Source organism: Onychomys torridus, chromosome 20 (genome assembly GCF_903995425.1).
Source record: "Onychomys torridus chromosome 20, mOncTor1.1, whole genome shotgun sequence".
NCBI classification, from domain to species: Eukaryota; Metazoa; Chordata; class Mammalia; order Rodentia; family Cricetidae; genus Onychomys; species Onychomys torridus.
Genome location: NC_050462.1, coordinates 26,885,896 through 26,906,092, shown reverse-complemented (window position 1 = coordinate 26,906,092; position 20,197 = coordinate 26,885,896).

Below are 20,197 nucleotides of genomic sequence, written 5' to 3'. Positions count from 1 at the left end.
TGTCAACAGAGCTGGACAAAGAGGCTGTGTGACTGAAATGAATTAGTGAGAATTGGGGAACCCAAGAACATGCGGAGCATGTAGATGGTTAGCCCTGGACCTAACCAGCGATGATGCAGGTCCCGTTGCTCCAAGATAAACTAAGAATCTCGGGGCTTATGTGAAAATGGCCCATCTTACTTAAAAACTTTTAATTTGGTACATGTGTTATGAGAAAATGAAGAAAAACAATAGGAGGGATAGGCTAGGATAGTGATAAATGGCTTTGGGACTGAACCTCTTGAAGGTTTGCATGTGCTCTTCTCTCATATCCCCTGTCCTTAGCGTATCCACAGTGATGTCTGTTTGAGGTTGCTTCCGCATGAATTAATGAGGTATTTATGTTTCATAGTATCTCATTATCTCAGTCATCGGCCCATTCTCTGACACCCGCAGGTTTCACAAGCACACCTGGACATTTGCACTACTTTTACAGATTGAGATGTGAAGAGGGCTGCAGCTTCTGGTCTACCCCTCTGATGGGCAGTGAATCTTTTTTTGTGACAGCCTCGTTCTGAAACTACACAACAGATGGGAGTTGGCTAGACATCATAAGAAACAGAGAGAGATCAACCATGAATTACGATTGCCAAGAAATTCTCCAGTGATATTCTCTATTAAATAGCATGGAATATACTGGGGCCCAAAATGCTGTAATAATAAAGTTTATTGTTTTCTTCAAAGAGTAGTGAAAGCTTTTTGATATTTTTTGATAGATTATAAACACCTGCTTTCCTTCTCGTCTCACAGAGATTGAGGATGGTTTCTTTTTAGTCATAATGTGTATGAGGAACTGATTGATACTCTTGCTCTCTTACTAAGCTCAATGCACTACCCAAGTCAGAAGTGTATGTGGTCATGGCACTGCAGAGAAAACCAAAGTTCTGTCTTTTAAAGTTACTTAAAATACTATATGCTTAAGAATTTATGATACTTTAGCTATATATTGATATAACAAAAGGAAAAATCTCCACTTCTCTGGAAGTCACAGTAACTTGTGGATAATTGCTATATTTATCAATGGAGAACCATACAACCATTGGAGCAAACATTTATTAAATGTTCATTATGTACAAGTACTTACATTGTCTATCAGCTGGTATTTACTGGATGGATAAAGAGGTTCTACATATATACCATGCTGTTTTAGCCTTGCAGCCTGGAAATATGATTTTTTTAAAAAATTTTCTTTCTAAAACACTAATTCATTCTACTTTTATTTGGGATCTTGGCTTATGGGATTCTTTCTTTTAGAAAACAAGGTTGGATTAAGTGTCTTGCTTATTCAGTCTCATTAAAGTCCTTTTATTTCTGTCATAGTCTTGAACTTCTGTTTTCTTGTGAGACAAATGTAAGAGCAGAATTTCATTTACTCTTAGCATACCATACATACTTGTATAAAAACTTGAAAGGCTGAAATAATAAATAGGTGGCTGAGCTACAAAACAGATTGTGGTTGGATGGGTGGGTGGGTAGGTGAGTGAACAAATAATAAGATATGATCTAGAAGAGATAACATGGAGAGTAACCCACTTAACCTGTAGGTGATAAGAGCAAGCATCTTTTCAAAATAGATACAAATATTGATTCAAACTGTAAACATTTCATTCATGAACTAAAGATTTCTTGCATGTCCTAACAATGCCACATACTTTCTAACAAGTAGCCCTTCAGTCCAAAGATAAACCCTCTGTTATCAGAGCTTAGAGATGAGGACAAAGGAAGGAAAACTTTTATGTACCTACCTGTATAATGTGCAAATATAAACACACATACACACATTCATGGCAATGATTAGTGCTGTGGCTAAAATGAAATGATATTATATGAAAGGGCATAAGGGAGGACAAAAATGTACTCATTTTTCCAGGGATTAGCTAAACCAAAAGTCTATAATCTTATTCACAAATTCTGGTAAGGCCCCAAGCTTCTTGCCTACTTGAAGCTATCTTAGAAAAATCCCATCACTCCAGTTCAGTAAGATCCTTAATATTTGAGAGTGTTTCTTCTTCCTGTTTTGGACTTTTCTTTCATACTTGACCAAATCCTCTTTCTTAGGATTTTAGCCTGAATCTCTCAGCAAACACTCCTACCCTCTTTTTTTTTTCCTTAGACAAGTGATCTAACAATTATTCAAAGACATAAAGAACCAAAGGGGTGTGTTCTGATGGGGCTTAATTAAAAATAAATGGATTGTAGATGATATAGTAGTTAATTTCCTCATGGCTGTGGCAAATGCATGACAAGAACAGCTTAAGAAAGGAAGAGTTCCCTTTGACCTGTAATTTCAGGCTATCCAGTCTGTGATGACAGGGAAGCATGGTTGAAGGAGGATGAGACAGATTAATGTTGCTATTCAGTTCACTTTCTCCTTTTTGTTTAACCTAGGACTCCCACCATGGAATACTACCACCAACATTTAAGGTGGGCTGCCAACCTAAATTAATCTAATCTGTAAACTCCCTCACAGGTATGTTCAGGGATTTGTTTCCATGGTGATCCTAGATCCCATCAAGTTGATGATAAACACTAGCCATCATGTTGGGTAATGAGCAATCAGCAGAGAGGCAAAATGGTCTTTCTGTGAGATGGGAATGACATCAGGGAACAACTGCATTTCACTGTACTTTCTGTACGTGCTTGTAATAAATCTTGCCCAGAGAGATGAATTTAGGCTTTAAAATTTTTTTCTTGTAGACCTGTTCAACTAATAATCTAAAAGTCAGAATAGTCCTTAACCCAGAATACACATTTAGCCCAGAATTTCTAGTGGGAATACTGAAGTGCTGATAAAATAGCAAAGTTCTTGTTTTTAATATGAGTAGGTTCAATTCAATCATTGTGTGACTTGTACCATAGATGTGATACAAGTTCTATAAAGACTCTAAAATTCATTGGAACTATGATGTTTAATAAGCCAAGTTCCACTCACATTTATTGCTTAGTAAGGTATACATTCCCAATTCTAATGCATTAAGTTTTAGCTAGAATAATAATGAGTCATATATGTTGTCCAAAGCATCACTAAACATGAATTAAGATGTCTATTATTCTAACCTCTGCATTACTAAGGTTAAAACTCTCCCAGTTTCATGGTAAATTTAAGATGCCTGAATCATATGCAAAACTACTCAAAATAATTTGTTTTTCTGACTTGCTTTCTTCCTTTTTTTTCAAAATAACAGATAAGAAAGTTAAGAAAGTTAAGCATTAAGAAAGTTGTGTTCTCTAAGTAGCACTCAATGATTAGTCCTTTCTAGGTATTAATTCATTCAACACAGATAAATAAACACCTACAATGTATTTAAGTTAGCTTCTTTTCCTGACACTGTGATCAAAGGGAGCTTTGTGTGAGTGGGTTTGTTTGAATTCACAGTTCAAGTCAGAGTCCATCCTGATGGGTAAGTCAAGGCAGCAAGAGTTTGAAGCCCCTGCTTAAAACAATGTCCAAAGTCAAGAAAAAACAAATGCATGCTAGTACTAAGCATGCTCTCTCCATTTTATACAGTCCAGAATTTCCTGCCTAGGGAATGGTCACACCCACCATTAAGATGTGGCTTCCCATATTAAGTAATAAAAATCGAGGTAATCCCCCATAAGCATGATTCTAGACCCTGTCAAACTGATATTATCAATCACCATAGTAATATTATTGGGATACAATGTAATCTACTGTCTAATTTATAAAATAATAATATGAAGAGAAATAAAATTACAAATGATACGATAGTCAAGCAGTATTTTGCAAGCCCATGAGAGGGCCCTGGTATAGGCTGGAAAAAAAATCAGGAAATTTTCACTGAGAAAGAAATAAATGACTTGAGATTTTGGGGGAGTTCTTTGGACAACTGAGCATAGCTGAAATGTGTGAATGAAGAAGAGTTCCCAGCAGAGAAAACTGCATAGAAAGGCCTGTAAAGAACACTGTTCAAACAGCCAGCTCATGCACTAAGGACAGATCCTGGTCCCACTGCCTGGGTGCCTCCCAAGCAGATCAAGCTACTCAATTGTCTCACTTATCCAGGGGGCCTGCTCCAGCTGGGGGCTCCACAGCCTTTGGTTCATAATTCATGCGCTTCCATTTTGGGTATTTGTCCCTGTGCTTTTTGCAATCTTGGATTCAACAATTCACACTCTTGCAGACCCTCCCCCTTGGGCTTACACAGGGACACTTTGCTCAGTCTGGAAGGAGGTGACAGGACCTGCCAGTACTGAATCCACCAGGTTTAAATGAATCCCCAGGGGTGCCTTGATCCTGGAGGACATGGGAATGGAAGGGAGGGGCTGGGGGGAAGGGGAGGTGGGGGTGGGGGTGGGAGGGGGGAGGACAGGGGAACCCATGGCTGATGTATAAAATTTAAAACACATAATAATAAAGAAAAAAAATGAAAAAAAAAAAGAATAGTGTTCAATTGAAGAGAAGAGCAACTGTGAATTGAGAATGGTTGTTTTGAGGTAATTCTCAACAAAATTTAGGGTAAGAACTCATAGGATCCAGGAGGCCACCTAAGATGTAGTAGTATTTTGATTAAGAAGAGCTGTAAGGGATTGGAGAGATGAAAATGGCTTATTGGTTAAGAATACTGGCTGCTCTTCAGAGGCTCTGGATTCGATTACATAGCATCCACATGGCAGTTTATAACCATCTGTAACTCCAGTCCCAGGGAATCTGACACTCTCTTCCGACCTCCAACAGCACCTGACATAGTTGGTGCATATATATATGAAACACCCACACACATAAAAAACAAACAAACAAACAAACAAAAAACAATAGGAAGTAATTAAAGAATTTAGGTCGGAGAGGTGATGATATAGTCTGGTATATGTTATATTTTAAATAAAAAAGTAAGAATGCCTTAGTCTATATTTTAATAACAATAAGTAATCACTTATTTTCCTGTGTCAAAAAGGAGCAAAATTTTTTCCTATGACATTGTTCTTTGATTAGATTTATATTTTTCCTCAATAGCTCTTAATGTTATAAACATGCTTAACTTGGCTCACACTTTTAATTCCAGCATATGGCGGGCTGAAGTTTCAGTATAGCTTGGTCTTCATAGAGAGACTCTGCTTTGAACAAACAAACAAAAAACATTCTCAACTAAATTTTGGATAAACATGGGAACGTCATTCATAGGAGATTACTACCCAGAATGCCTAAAAAAATGAATGTGTTTAGAAAAGCAACAGAATTTATGGACAGTATTTGTAAAAAAAAAAAAAAAAATTATGTAATCAATAATGTAACGATCAGTTGCAAATTGCCACATGTAGACCACTGGACAACTCTGCTCCTTGATGAAGACTGGCAGAGACAACCCCATGTGAGTGTGGATGTCATTATAGCAGGCACTGTTAGCTCCTGTGCTCTGGCCCTCCTTGCATCCCATCTAGTGTATTGAGGAAATGAAGCAAAGCAGTGTAGGCTCAAGTATACTCATGTGTTACATCTTGCCAACTCATCAGTGCCCCAAACCAATTCCTAGTTCATTAAAAAATACTGTAAGCTATAGCATGCATACTTCTGAAAATCCCTGTTTAAACGAGATGGACAACTGCCTCTGTGCACCTTTCCTAGTTTTTTGGCTGGTTTTTCATCTCTCTAATCTGGGGGTATCAGTATGACTCAGGCATCATACATAGTTGCTTCCTGCATTTTGCTATATTTTTTCTCTTAATTAATTCATTTAGTCTCACAGTTTTAAATATCTTCAAAAGAGGATAATATGGGATAATGTTAAGTACATTATATCCACTTTTTAAATTTTCATAATGAACAGCATGTTTCTTTACAAGTAATAAACACTAATAAAAACCTGGAAAATATTTTCATATACATCCTTAAATTTATATCTATGGCTTTAGAATTCTTGTTGCAAGCAATAAACTACTAAGTTCAATATGGAAGACAATCATTTTACTTAGATATTTAAAAAGCATCTCAAACTACTTTTGGAAAACATTAAATTATTTAACTTAGCTCCAAAGCCTGTTCCTTTTCTGACATCTTCTCTCATAAGTAACATTTAATCATTTCAATTGTTTAGGACACAAACCTCTAAATCATCCCTTTTCCTGACTTTATTTCATATTATTATTATTTTAAATCTTATTTCATATTATTATGATTTATCAAAGCATGCTGGTATCTTCATCTTCTGAAGATACCTAAGATCCAATAGTTTCCTATCGCCTGCAGCGTGCATTGGTTCTAGGGTCTGTTTTATTGCAAGACTTATTGTTCTTCCTCCACCTAAGGTATGCCTTTCAGACAATGTTCAGCATGCTAATTGGAACCATTATCAATGTGAAACACACATCCATCATGCTCTGCCTCTGATCTAGTGCTTTCTCATCTAAGTCAACACAAAAGCTGTATTGTTTCACTCGACACGCAAAAGCTAAGATAATGTGCTTCTATTAACTTCTCTAATTTTCCCTATTGTCCTTTCCAGTTCACTCTGTGGCAGCCCTATGGGCCTCCCCACGGCTTCTGGCTTGAATTTACCTTTTCTGAATTTACAAACGCTTTCTTTTCACTTCTTATCTTTTGAAGATGTACTCATCATTTCTTTTACGTGCATGAATTTTGCCTGGGTGCACATCTGGGTGCCACTTGTGTGCCTGGTGCCCACAGAAGCTGGAAGAGGGCATGGCATCCTTGGGACCTGCAATTATAGATGGCTGTGAGCTGCTGTGTGGGTGCTGGGAAGGAAGCCTGAGCCTTCAGCAAAAACAGCTAATGTCCTTAACCACTTACCCCTCTCATTGCAGCCCCTCCCTTTATTTCTTGACAAAAATAGTACTTTCTTAGAGCACAGAGGTGTTTCTTGATCATCTTTAATGCCTATACAACTTTTGCATCTCATTCTTGTTTTTTTCCCTCCTCTCATTAAACATCTAACATCACTTAAATTTTACTTTTCATCTTATTCATTTTACCACTAGAATATAAATTCCTAAGGGGCTGGTGTAGTGGCACAGTCCTTTAATCCCAGTACAGAGGAGGCAAATAGATCTCTGCAAGTTCAAAGCCAGCCAAGACGACAAAGCAAAACCTTCTCTCCGTGAACAAATCAATATTAAGGGGTATGGATATTTGTCTGTTTTGTTTGCTTTTATTATCATTGTGATTATAAAATGTGAATTTTATATTTGCACTTGTAACTTGAACCCAGTCTAAAATATCTTATGATGCAGAGGCAAATCTTTCAAAGGCAGAAAAGAATGTTTAAAATCCGAAACACTTCCCGTAATAATTTAAAATAAGAATTGAAAATTAGCAGAACAGCATGTACTAAGAAACAAAGGAATACATGAAACAAAGTAAAGGGGGCCAAGGGTGTGAAGCATGTAGGCAGGTAGGCTATAATGTCAGATAAATCCATTGATGCCATCCACATTGAGAAAGCCATATCTGAACACAGGCTTGGAAGACCTTCCTTCAGTAGCTAGTGGTTTTCCCCTGGAAGAGTAATCTAGGCAGAGCCAAGAGCTAGCTCAAGGTGCATATGCCTGGTGTTCTGCAACAACACCATAGAGTCCAATGCTGACGAAAGAAAGTGAGCTAGAGAAGACAACAGAAGCAGAGAAGTGAAGCAGGCTAGACCACAGCAAAGCTGGAGTGCTGTAAGAGTCGAAGGATTTGCTCTGGGTACAGCAGTACAATCTGTCTCCTGTCTGTAATGGAAATAGTTCCTTCTGAGAATAGGTAGAATGTCAGGGAACGTGATCAGAGTCCATCAGGGCATTAACAGTCATCTAGGTTAGAGATGTTGGCTGGGGTGGGATGATGACAACAGGGGTCTGAAAAAACGCTGGATGGCCGAGTTAGTAGAACTTTTTCACATACGTATGTGAGATATGAGAGAGAAAGAGTGGGATTAAGATGCTCTCACTGAATGTGTCTTAAACACATGCAGAGTAGCTTACTTAAAAAACAAAGGCAGAGTGTAGGGCAGGATGGTCAGGAATTGAGTTCAGATGATCTAGGATTTGAATGTCTACTTATTATCTACAGCCTGCATTATTATTTACAGCCTGAGTTATTATCTACAACCATGCATTATTATCTACAGCCATGCATTATTATCTGCAGCCATGCAGTATTATCTACAACCATGCATTATTATCTACAGCTATGCATTATTATCTGCAGCCATGCATTAATGCTTTAGTTGAGAAAGAGCTTTACACCACAGTGAGCATATTTTCTTACCTAATCAATGCAGTGTTAAATGCAAACGAAGAGACTCATTTGTAGAAACAATTCAATGAACTGTACCCTGGCTGCATTTGATATGGCAATACTGGCTGTGAATAGATGCTCTTTCAAATTAGAATCTGGTGAAGTCACTCCACTTTCAGAATCCTCTAGCCTACTCAGGAGAAAAACCTTAAGGAAAAGTGGCTTTAAACCCCTCCTTGTGGAGCTAGACTCCTGTCTCCTATGAACAAATATCAATTTTAAAAAATGGATCAAAACTCAAATGGATGTCTGAAGTCTCTGTGAGTACTGAAAGAAACCACTGGCTGGCCTTTAGATCTTCCATGACGGTTGCAATAAGAGCTGGTGAGAGAGGTGGGGAGAAGGCAGCAGGTGCAGATTCTGTGCCCAGTGAAGGGATGGGAATGTGCGAGAGCTCAAGGATGAGGAGGTTCCAACATCCAGATGGCAAAGACCTGCTTTCCAGCTGAACTCTTCCTAAGATTGTGACTAACCTTTGAGGAAGGACTATTAGGTAAAACCTGAGGATGTTCTCATAACATTCAGCAACTGACGCCTGTAAATTAAAGGTACATAATATGGCGGGCCTGCATATCTGAAAATAATTTGCTTAAATTTGTCTTCAATTAAGGTTTTGCTTCAGTTTTGTGGATTTTTCATAATTAACGGTTTGGAGTTTAACTTGAAACTGACCAGAGAATAAACTGAGGCTGACATCTCCACACGAAGTCATATATTGATTTTTTTTTTTTTAACCCGAACAAGCTTTGTGATAACAAAAGATGCCTGGGAAGGAGGTCTGTGTCAATAGAAAGGCTACAGAAGTTTACAGTGTTTGTTATTTGTAGATGCATCAGGCAATGTCAGGGAATAGGCAGAGTATATAATACAGACATATGCCTTTTAATAAATAAATATTCACCCACCTTGAGAGAGAGGAGGAAATTCCCTTAAAAATATATTGATGATAAATTCTTTCAAAATACTGGGATGGAGTGATTTTTATTTTAAATCTGTATCTCCAGATTTCTTTATTTATTTTTAAATTTAATTTTATTTTATTGAAAATAGATTTCTTTCATAGACCATATTCTAATTATGGTTTCTCCTCCCTTTACTCCTCCCAGTCCCTCCCTCTTTTCTAGATCCACCTCCTTTCTGCCTTTCCTTAGAAAACAGACAGCTAAGGCATAATAATATAACATAATATGATAAAACAAAACAAAACTATTTGAATAGGACAAAACAAAGGAAAGGGGCCAAAGAAAAAGCATATAGATACAAAGATACATATGTTTGCATCCACAGAAATATCATAAAAAAAAACCAAACAAGAAATCATAATATATATGCGAAGGACTTGTAAAGTTAAAAAACAAACAAAAAACAACAAACAAACAAAAAAACAGAAAACAAACAAACAAAAAACCAGGTCCAGACCTAGCATTATATGAAACAAAGAACCTCCAAGGAATCCCTTGAATTTCTTTTCTATTGGCTATCTATTGCTGGGCATGGGCCCTACCATTTAGACTAGTTTGTTTCACAGTGAGATTACCTTGTAGAAAAGTAATTTTTGCATTTGTAAATGGTTATCAGTTGGAGATCAATTCTGGGTTATAGTGGGAGGCATGTGCTCACTTGTTCTTTCAGCTCCTGAACCCCACCTGGTGCAGACCTATGCAGGCCTTGTACGTGCTGCCACAATTTCTGTGAATTCCCAAGTGTGTCATTGCTGCTGTGTTTAGAGACCTTGGTGTCCTCCACCTCCTCTGGCTCTTACACTCTTTCTGCCTCCTCTTCTGCAGGGTTCCTTGTACCTTGAGTGAAGGAATTGAGAGAGACATAATGTTTAGGGCTGAGTATTCCAAGGTCTCTTACTCTCTGCATGATGTCTGGCTGTGGGTCTTTGTATTTGTTCCCATCTGCTGCAGGACGAAGCTTCTCGGACAGTGACTGAATAAGGCAGAATGTCATTAGGAGTCATTTTATCACCATGTTCCTTAGTAGAACCAGAGTATTTGGTTTTACCCTAGATCCCTAGGCTATCTAGTCTCAGGTTTATGTCACCTAAGCAATGTTCAGTATGGGTTACATTTCAGGGAGTGGGCCTTAAATCAAGTCAGATAGTGGTTGGTTATTCCCATAGGCTTTGTGCCACCATCACACTACCTTAACTTGAGAGTGGGACACCATTATAGATCAAAGGGTTGGTGTTTATGTTTCTCCTTTGGTAGCATGTAGAGATCCTTCCAGTACCAAAAGCATTGACCGATAGAAATGAAGGCTCCAGGTAGGTACCAGCTCCAAGTTCTCCATATTCAATGAGTTGTGTAAAAATGTTGTTTGCAATAATGGACCCTTGCTGTCAGTTTTGTACAGAACCACCTATAGCACTGGCAACAGCCTGGGTTGTTTGAGGGGATTCCCATGGTTCCCTTTGATCAACAACTCAATTAGATTTAACCCATTTCTAGTACTGGATATATATATTGATAGATAGATAGATAGATAGATAGATAGATAGATAGATAGATAGATGTATATACACACAGAGAAGAAACTCTTCAATGGTCCTCATTTTAGTTGACTCTTCTTCACCCTTCTTCTCCCTCTCTCTCCTAATTGAATCCTACCATTCCAGCCTCCCTCCCCATCCATCTGTAACTATCTACTCTATTCATCTTCCAAGGGAAACTAACCCTTTCACCTAGTCCCTTATTCTGTACACAATCTCTTTGGTTCTACTGATTGTAAGTTGCATATCATTTACTGAACAGCTAGCATCACATGTAAGTGAATACATATATTTATTTGTCTTTCTGGGTCTGGATTACCTTACTCAGGATGATTTTCTTCAAGCTCCATCCATTTATCTATGAATTTCATAATTTCACTTTTTAACAGACGAACAATAATCTGTTGTATAATTGCCACATTTTCTTTATCCATTCATCTATTGATGGACATCTAGACTGGTTCCAATGTCTTGCTATTATGACTATAGCAGAAATAAATATGGTTGAGCATGTATCTCTGTAGCAGGATGGAACATCCTTTGGGTATGTACCCAAGAGATGTGAAGCTGGATCTTGAGGTAGATCAATGTCCGTCTTCCTGAGGAACTAATACACTGATTTCCATAGTGACTGTGGTGTTTTGAACAGGTAGGGCCCCCATAGACTCATGTGTTTGAATACTTGGCCAATAATTAGTGGCACTATTAGGAGTTGAAGCAGGTGTGGCCTTGTTGGAGGAAATGTATCACTGTAGAGGTGGGCTTTGAGGTCATACCTGCTCAAGCTATGCCAAGTGTGGTACACAGTCTCTCATTCTGCTGTCTGTGGATCAAGATGTAGAACTCTCAGCTCCTTCTCCAGCATCATGTTGACCTGCATGATGTCATGCTTCTCACCATGACAATAATGGTCTAAACCTCTGAAACTGTAAGCCAGCCACAACGAAATGTTTTCCTTTACAAGAGTTGCCATAGCCATGGTGTTTCTTCACAGCAATAGAAACTCTAACTGAGACACCGTACAAGTTTGTACTCCCACCAGCAATAGAAGGGTGTTCCTCTTGCTCCACATCCTCACCAGCATAAGCTGTCATTTGTTTGACTGATCTTGGCCTTTCTGATGGGTGTAAGATGAAATCTCAAAGTAGTTTTGGTTTGCATTTCCCTGATGACTAAGAATTTTGAACATTTCTTTAAGTGCTTCTCAGCCATTTGTGTATCATCTTTTGAGAATTCTGTTCAGATCTTACCCCTACTTTTAATTGGGTTATTTGTTTTCTTGATGTTCAGTGTTTTTTTTGTTTGTTTGTTTGTTTGTTTTTAGTTCTTTATACATTTTGGATATAGTCCTCTATAGGACGTGAAGTTGGCTGCAGATTCTATAAGCTGATGTTTTGTCCAAATGATGGTGTTCTTTGCCATAAAGAATCTTTTCAGTTTCATGAGGCACCGTTTGTTAATTATCAATGAAAGTACCTGTACTAAAGGTGTTTTGTTCAGAAATTATTTTCTTGTGTCAATGAGTTCAATGTAACTTCTCACTTTCTCTTTATCAGATTAAATGATGTATCTTGTCTTGTGTCGAGATCTTTGTTATGACTGGAGTTGTTTTTTTGTGCATTATGGTGATAAGTATGGATCTATTTGCATTCTTCTCCAATGCAGACATCCAGTTTGACAAGCACCATTTGTATACATTGCTGTCCTTTTTCAGTGTGCATTTCTGGATTCTTTATAAAAAAAAAAAAAAAAAATTAGGTCACCATAGGTGTGTGGACTTGTTTCTGAGTCTTCATTTTGGTTCCATTGATCGATGTGTCTGTTTTGTGCCAATACCATGCTGATTTTGTTACTGTAGCTCTGTAGTACAACTGAGATCAGGATGATAATATCTCAAGCAGTATTGTTTTAGCTATCCTGAGTATTCTTGTATTTTCACATGAAGTTGAAAATTTTCCTTTCATGATCTGTGAAAAATTGTGTTGGGATGTTGATAGGGATTGCATTGAATCTGTAGATTGCTTTTGGTTGAATGGTCATTTTTTTCCCCTACGTTAATCTTACCAATCCATGAGCATGGGAGATCTTTCCATCTTCTGTTATCTTCTTCAATTCCTTTCTTCAGTGTCTTTTAGTCTTTATCACACAGGTCTTTCACTTGCTTGGTTAGAGTGATTGCAAAATATTTTATATTATTTGAGCAGTTGTGAAAGATACTGTTTCCCTGATTTCATTTTCAGTCCTTTGTCATATGTATATAAAAAGGCTAATGATTTTTTTTGAGTGTTTATCTTGTCCACAGATACTTTGGTAATAGTGTTTATCAGCTATAGGGGTTTCCCAGTGAAAATTTAGGGTCATTTGTGTATACTATCATATCATCTTCAAATAAAGAGAGTTTGACTTCTTCCCTTACCATTTGTACCCCCTTGGTCTCCCCAACTTGACTTACTGCTCTAGCTAAGACTTCAAATCCTATATAGGTATGGAGAGAGTGGACAACCTTGTTTTGTTCCTGATTTTAGTGTGAATGCTTTGAGTTTCTCTTCATTTCAGTTAATGTTGGCGATGGGCTTGCTGTAAACTGCCTTTATTATATTGAGGTATGTCCCTTGTATCCACAATCTCTCTAGGACTTTTATCATGAAAGGATGTTTGATTTTGTCAAAGGAATCTTTATTTCTAAACAAAACAGACATTAGATTACCCATGTCTATTATTTATTTTTCTTGTCACTTTAGAAAGATTGACAAGCCTTTCTTTCAAGGCGTTTGTCTGCTACCTGGTGGTCAGAGAAGATATTGCACCCTAAAGCTCAACGTTCAAGGTTACGTTAAAAATGATTTAAAATTTACATTCAGAGTGCATTCCTTCAAATTTTATCCGAAAGTAGGTCTTGCCTTAAATTAAATCATTGTTTTATTTATGTTCTGAGGCTGTAAATGTTCCTTTGATAATAACTTACAAGAACAACTTCTATTCACATAATTTCTAGTGTGATCTAAACAGTTGATCTAATTGTAAGAAATAATAAAGTAGAAAAGGAAAATTGATACCAATTTCTGGAACTGTAAGGGTAAATTGCTGAAGTCTGTACTTGTGGGAACAAAATTTTCTGGTTTCTATTTTTTTCTTACACACACACACACACACACACACACACACACACACACCACATCACAAGAAAGGAATGGACCTCCTTCTGTAACAATTGGTAACATTTCCTAACTTTCCATTCAAAATTGTTACATTGATGTATACGTTATGCATATGTGAGTGTGTGAGTGTGTGATTGTGTGTGTGTGTATGTGTGTGTGTGTGTGTAAATGTGAGCTTTTGCCAAGGAGTGCATGTGGATAGCAGAAGACAGCTTGCAAGAGTCTGTACTCTCCTTCTATCATGTAAGTGTCCTGGGAACTGAACTCAAGTGGTCAGTGTTGACAGTGAGCACCTTTATGCCCCAATCCATTTCGCTGGTCCATTGTGATGCCCCGTCTCCAAGCTGTGTGGGTGCTGCTCAGAGTCTGACTACTTGCTTGAGCTTCTTCTGTCTACGTTTCCTCTATTATCATTTCCTGAACAAAGTCATCTATGTGGAAACCCAGGATTCCCAACCCAAGTGCAAGTCACTAAAACATCTACTGCCAGGAGAGAGGGATGGGAAATCGATGAGACAATGTCTACAACTTCCGTGCATCTGCTTCCTCCAGGTTGCCTACAGGATCCTCATTTGGGCTTTTGTGGCCATCTTACATTTCTGCAGTTTGCAAAGTGTAAGGTATTTTAATGCACTAATTGAAAGGCGCTGTCCCTAGACACTCCAATACTGCCAAGAAGAGAGATCATAATACTTTGTTTAGTAGAAATCTACAAAGAGCAGATTTCTAAATGTCCTCAACACCTTTGCTCTCTCTCTCCCTCTATCTCTCTCTCTCTCTCTCCCAAAGGAGACTCAATTTTCTTAAAGAATAAAGCCTGGATAATGGCAGTAGTTTTACATTTGAATAACCACATATACTTTCACATTCCCTATGGTACTGAGAACTCTATGTCCCTGCAGGGGGTAGGTGGGAGACTCCTTATACTATGTCCTTGGTGATGAAAAAAAAAAAAAAAGCAAAACTACTTATACCCTTAAAAGACACTGTTTCTTAGGTATTTATCATAGAACAGACACAACAAAATCCAAACTACCTTAGAACTTTTACTTCATTTGCATTTCATAACTTAGCATCCTTTTTGAAACAGGATCTCCTTTAGTCCAGGTTGGCCTTGAACTAATTATGATAGCCCAGGCTGGCCTTGAAAGTTAAATCCTCTTGCCTTCACCTAAATGCTGGGTTAATTGGTGTGGGCCACTGTGCCCAACACCCTTTCTTATATTTTGTAACTAAGTGCCTCTGTGCTTTTCATGTCTGGAACCAGCACTAGAGATATATTTATTGTTGTTGTTGTTTTTTGTTTTCTTGAGACAGGGTTTCTCTGTGTAGCTTTGTGCCTTTCCTGGAACTCGCTTGGTAGACCAGGCTGGCCTGGAACTCACAAAGATCTGCCTGGCTCTGCTGGTATTAAAGGTGTGCGCTGCCGCCGCTGCCGCCGCCGCCACCACCCAGCATTTTTTTTTTTTTTTTGTTTTTTGTTTGTAAAGAAAAGTATGATGTTATCACTGTAAGTGCTGTCTAACAACTCTTGAATTCACCATGGCGGTTTTGTAGTTCTCTGAGAAATGAAATATGTGTTACTATTTCTTTGCTCAGCAGTTCCCCATGTGGGATATACATGGCAATAATATAAGAATGCTGTGATGTATTTTCATCCAATAGGAAATAGGAAAAAAAAATGTTAACTTTGGTTAAATCTACAATGAACATATCTTTCTCAAGAAAATACCAATGGCCCCTCCAAAAGTTTCATTTTGCCAGGTCCAAAGTCATATCCTGTTCACACACACACACACACACACACACACACACACACACACACACACATGCCCTGCCCTACCCTTAGATGGTCTTGGCACTTTGATCCCCAATAAACCTTTCTTTCTATCCACAGAGCAGTTTAGTTCAGTAATTTCTCTGTGTCATTACTTATCCATTTCACTTGAACATAACACAGGAACAGGCCTCCTTACAGCTACTGGCCCACCTAATTTCTTTAGCAGCCTGGACACCTTTCTCTTGCTTGGAGTCTATATGATCCAAGCTGGGCGTTTCTCTAGTGTTAAATGAATGCCTATACTCAGGAGGTGAAGTAGTGTTCTAAGAGGACTAACCAGAGGTTCTGTCTTAGACACAGGAAATCCTGCATGAACTTCTATGTGCTGGATGATCTTCACTAGGGATTCTGCACTTGTATGGATTCCAGCAATAGACCACACTATTGATTAATTTCTTCCTCGCAGAGGCAATGAGATAGACTAGCACATTGGCTTCATCAATGCTTAATGAAGGAAATACATATATACACTTAATAACCCAAGATTTAGTGCAGTTGTTGAAGAAAAACAAATTTTAAATTTGTATAAGGACAGAATTACCCAGTCTCCTGATTTCCTTGGGAATTGGATTTTCTATGTAATCTTTTGTCCCCTTCTTCTAATAAACTCAACTCCTTCCTTTAAGAATTGTAGGAATGGATACAAGAGGAAACATTTCAGATCCTCATGTGTGTATGGACTTTAAACAGCGGCCAGTCACTAATTAATTTATCATGAATCGATTAGACTTTACCTGTAGGTTCAATCTTTGATTTTCAGTCCTTTGGCTAACTAGCGAGATTAAATGATTGGCCCTACATAATGTAACTGCTTTAAGGACAGAGGTTTCATGAATAATTCATGAAGAGTCACGTATTGAGTGGCCATGAGAATCATGAGAATCTTAGAGACTGAATTGGTGACGACTTGTGGCCACATGTGATCCAGTGTGAATTGCTGGATTGACCCAGTACTTTGTGACCATCCCATGGGACTGGAAGGGGAAGGTGTGAGGAGTCTGTCCTTAATTACGTCATCAGCCTGCGGCCCAGCCTAAAAAGCTGTCCGGCCCTCTGTGCCTCCCCTTCTCCACCCACTCCGTGCGGTCCTTTCTCTCCCTCTCTCCCCACCCCCACCTCTCTCATTCCTCCCAGCCTGCGTGCACAGGCATAACCAACAAAAGAGAGATGGAATCTCTCTCCAAATAGACCAATGAGATTCAAAGATAAAGAGTTCATCTGTATTTTGAACTCTGAAGGACAGATTTTCTTATTTTAGAGACTTGAGACTCAATTTGCATAGCACCTGGTATTTATCAAACATGTCATCTGTAAAGTTATTAGGCCATCTGTGCCATGTTTGTTTGAATTGGAAAAAAAAAAAAAGTGGCCTTCATGTGAGGAACCTGCTTGACTCTCTTTGGAAGGCAAGCGTCATTATACTGTACTGTTAAAAGTAAGTTATCATTTACTGTAAGAGCTGGGTTTCTGTTTGTAAGTCCCTGTTGCCTGGAACCTAACCTGCCCCAACCCTTGACCTTGACTTGTTTTAGGGGACACCCAAACCCTCTCTAGTCACTCCAACCCCACCCCACCCCAAATCACATGATGACCACGTGGTGGCAGCTGGGTTTTGTTTTATTTTCTTTTGTTTGGAATTTTTCTCCACTTTGTTACTGCTCCCTTGTCTTTAGTAAACCTAGTTTGCAATTTCTTGAGATTTTACCCCTTAAAGGGGTCTTAACAAATGGACTTGAGGCTGCTCTCTTTAACCCAATGTAGGAGGCAGTTGCTGGTCAGATCTCTGGTGCACCAAAGTAAGAAATCATTGCTTCAAATTTGGCTCAAAAATTGTGGTAGTGGTCTTATTTTTGTCTGGTGGGATTACCACATACAGGTCAGTTATATGTGGGGCCCAGGACAGCTTGGCTACACTGCTGCCATGACAGGCTCAATAAAAACCAGGTAGAGAGTAGGCCTAGGTTTTGGTTTACTCTAAGGCTGTACCCAGTTCCAGGAAAAGCCATAAACTGGCACAGCCCTGGAATGGGCCAATCAGCACCCAAGGGGTAAATATCTAACATTCTCATCCAGGGGAAAAATACTTAACGTTCCAGTCATTATCAATAAGATTGTCAGATGCTCCTTAGCCCAGCATATACTTATCCCCTGTCACCAAGACATCTCTAGACAAATGTCAGCCAATCAGGGTCCTTGTACCCTGGAAATCCCCTTATCCCAACCTCTGCTATGATAAAATCCCTACACTGATCATGCTCAACTGTGCTCAGGGCTCTCTGCTCTCACCACTGCTTTGGACAGACAGAGAGTCCAAGCTCAAGCTTGAATAAAGGCTCTTTGTTTTTGCATATGGATTCAATCTCTGTGGTGGTCTTTGAGGGGTTCCTGAGATCTGGGCATAACATTATAGTTATTTTTTTTTCAAACAAACAAACAAACAAATAAATCTCAGTCTATAAATCTATAACATGAATTATTCTGTTTGGTTAAATAGGTGGTGAAAAATCTAAAAATCAAAACACTCCTTTAGGCTAATAAGCGGCAAAGTCCTCATCACCTTCTTAACTAGTGATTTGGGCAGGATACATCTGCAGAAGCAATCCTTGGTCCTGGAGAGTTATCCAAATTTTTCTAAATGTTCAATTAAATATTGGATTCTATTTAGAGCTCTGTCTATGAAACTCACAATAAACCCATTAATTTTGTTATGTGCTATCTCCAAGCAGCTGTAATGAACTGTATAATTCAGTCTTCATGGCCATAGTTCATTGGTTCTGGACCTAAGGTGGGTTAGAGCTATTTCCTGGAAACAGAGCAGTAGGTACTGAGAGAAATGGTGAGCTCAGGATGCACACACACACACACACACACACACACACACACACACACACACACACCAAGCAATTTTAAAGGATCAGGCACTCAGGCACACTGGGGTGAAGAGAACAGAGATATGATGACCCTTTCTGCTTTTCAGAGATTTGGAGTCTGAGAAACAGCCCTTTATAAGTTCTCCTTTATAAATTCTTTTTATCTGCTTTAACTAGGGAGAAGCCTTTGAGTTTACAAATGCACCTCTCTGAAAGGCTGAAAGTCGGGTCCTGTTTTAAGTTAGACACTACTGAAGTCATCTAGGAGGAAGGAACCGGAAGAGCACCAGGTGCCTTCAAAACAGGTGTACTCACTCTCATTTGTTTCTCCATAGAAGGCAACCTCCCTCTTCTGCAAATGCATTTCTTCACTGACAAGGAGACTGAGCCCAAGAGTGAAGGAGCGACTGTCCATCCTGATCTGCCAAACCTCAGGTTTGTCAGGGAGAGAATAAGTAACATAGAGTGAGTGCCCCAGGCAGGGCTGGCCTGCAGCTCGCCTAATTTCACTCTGTGGATATAGGATAAGGCTGGAGTCTTTCTGCAGGTAGCAGCATTAAGGAGGCAGCCCTCAGGCACTGTTAGGGAGTGGAAAAAGCAAGAAGCAAGTGAATGTAAATGGCTCATCTCCTGATTATCCTTTCCCTGACCCCTCCTTGTGTTTTGCCCTAGGCTAGCCTTCACTTTTCCTCAACTGGCTAGCTCAAGAGAGCCTTCTTTCTCAGAAGGATTATTCCACTATTATTTTCCAGATTTGCTTTTGTAAGGGTGTAGAGAATGTTCAAACCTAACTGTCTGGCTTATTTTGCCATTTTGGCAGGATTCTGAATTCCATTCGATTTTTAAATAACTAGTTTAGACTGAAGAAACTCAGACAAATCCAGTAATAGAACAAGGGGCTATACCTTCTGGGGGGAAAACACTGTATTTTTTTTTTCTTCTGCTTGCCTTTGTGTACTTGCCAAAGTATATAACAAGCAAACCCTTTACCACACTTGATTAAATTTAGAGCAGGCAAGTCCACTGCTATGGTTAAATTTTATTGAAACATAAGTATTTGCAAAATGGTAAGCTAATGAGAACATATTGGTATCAGACTGTGGAATGGGTTTATTTAAGGCTCCTTCCTGTACCTTGGAGTTTGAAAATGCTTCTTTTTTTTTTTTTTTTTTTTTTGTGGTTTCCATTTCTTGACATTGGTTTTAGCAATGATTTCTCGAATTCCTTCTTGCATATCAATTAGGCTGTATCATAGACAGAGTCTGCAACTTTCTGGCGCTTAATGTTTTACAGAAATTAAAACTTGTTCTGCAAATTCTTTACTTATATGATCTAAAGTCCTTTTAATCCAAAAGCAAGTATACTTCGCCATTTTGCTGGTTAATTTTTTGGCCACTTGACATAAACCTAGACATATCCAGGAAGAGGGTATCTCCACTGAGGAATTACCTTGGCTAGAGTGGTCTTTGGCAAGTCTGTAGAGCATTTTCTTGATTAAAGTTGCTGTGGAAGGGTCCGGCCCACTGTGGTGCATCTTACTCC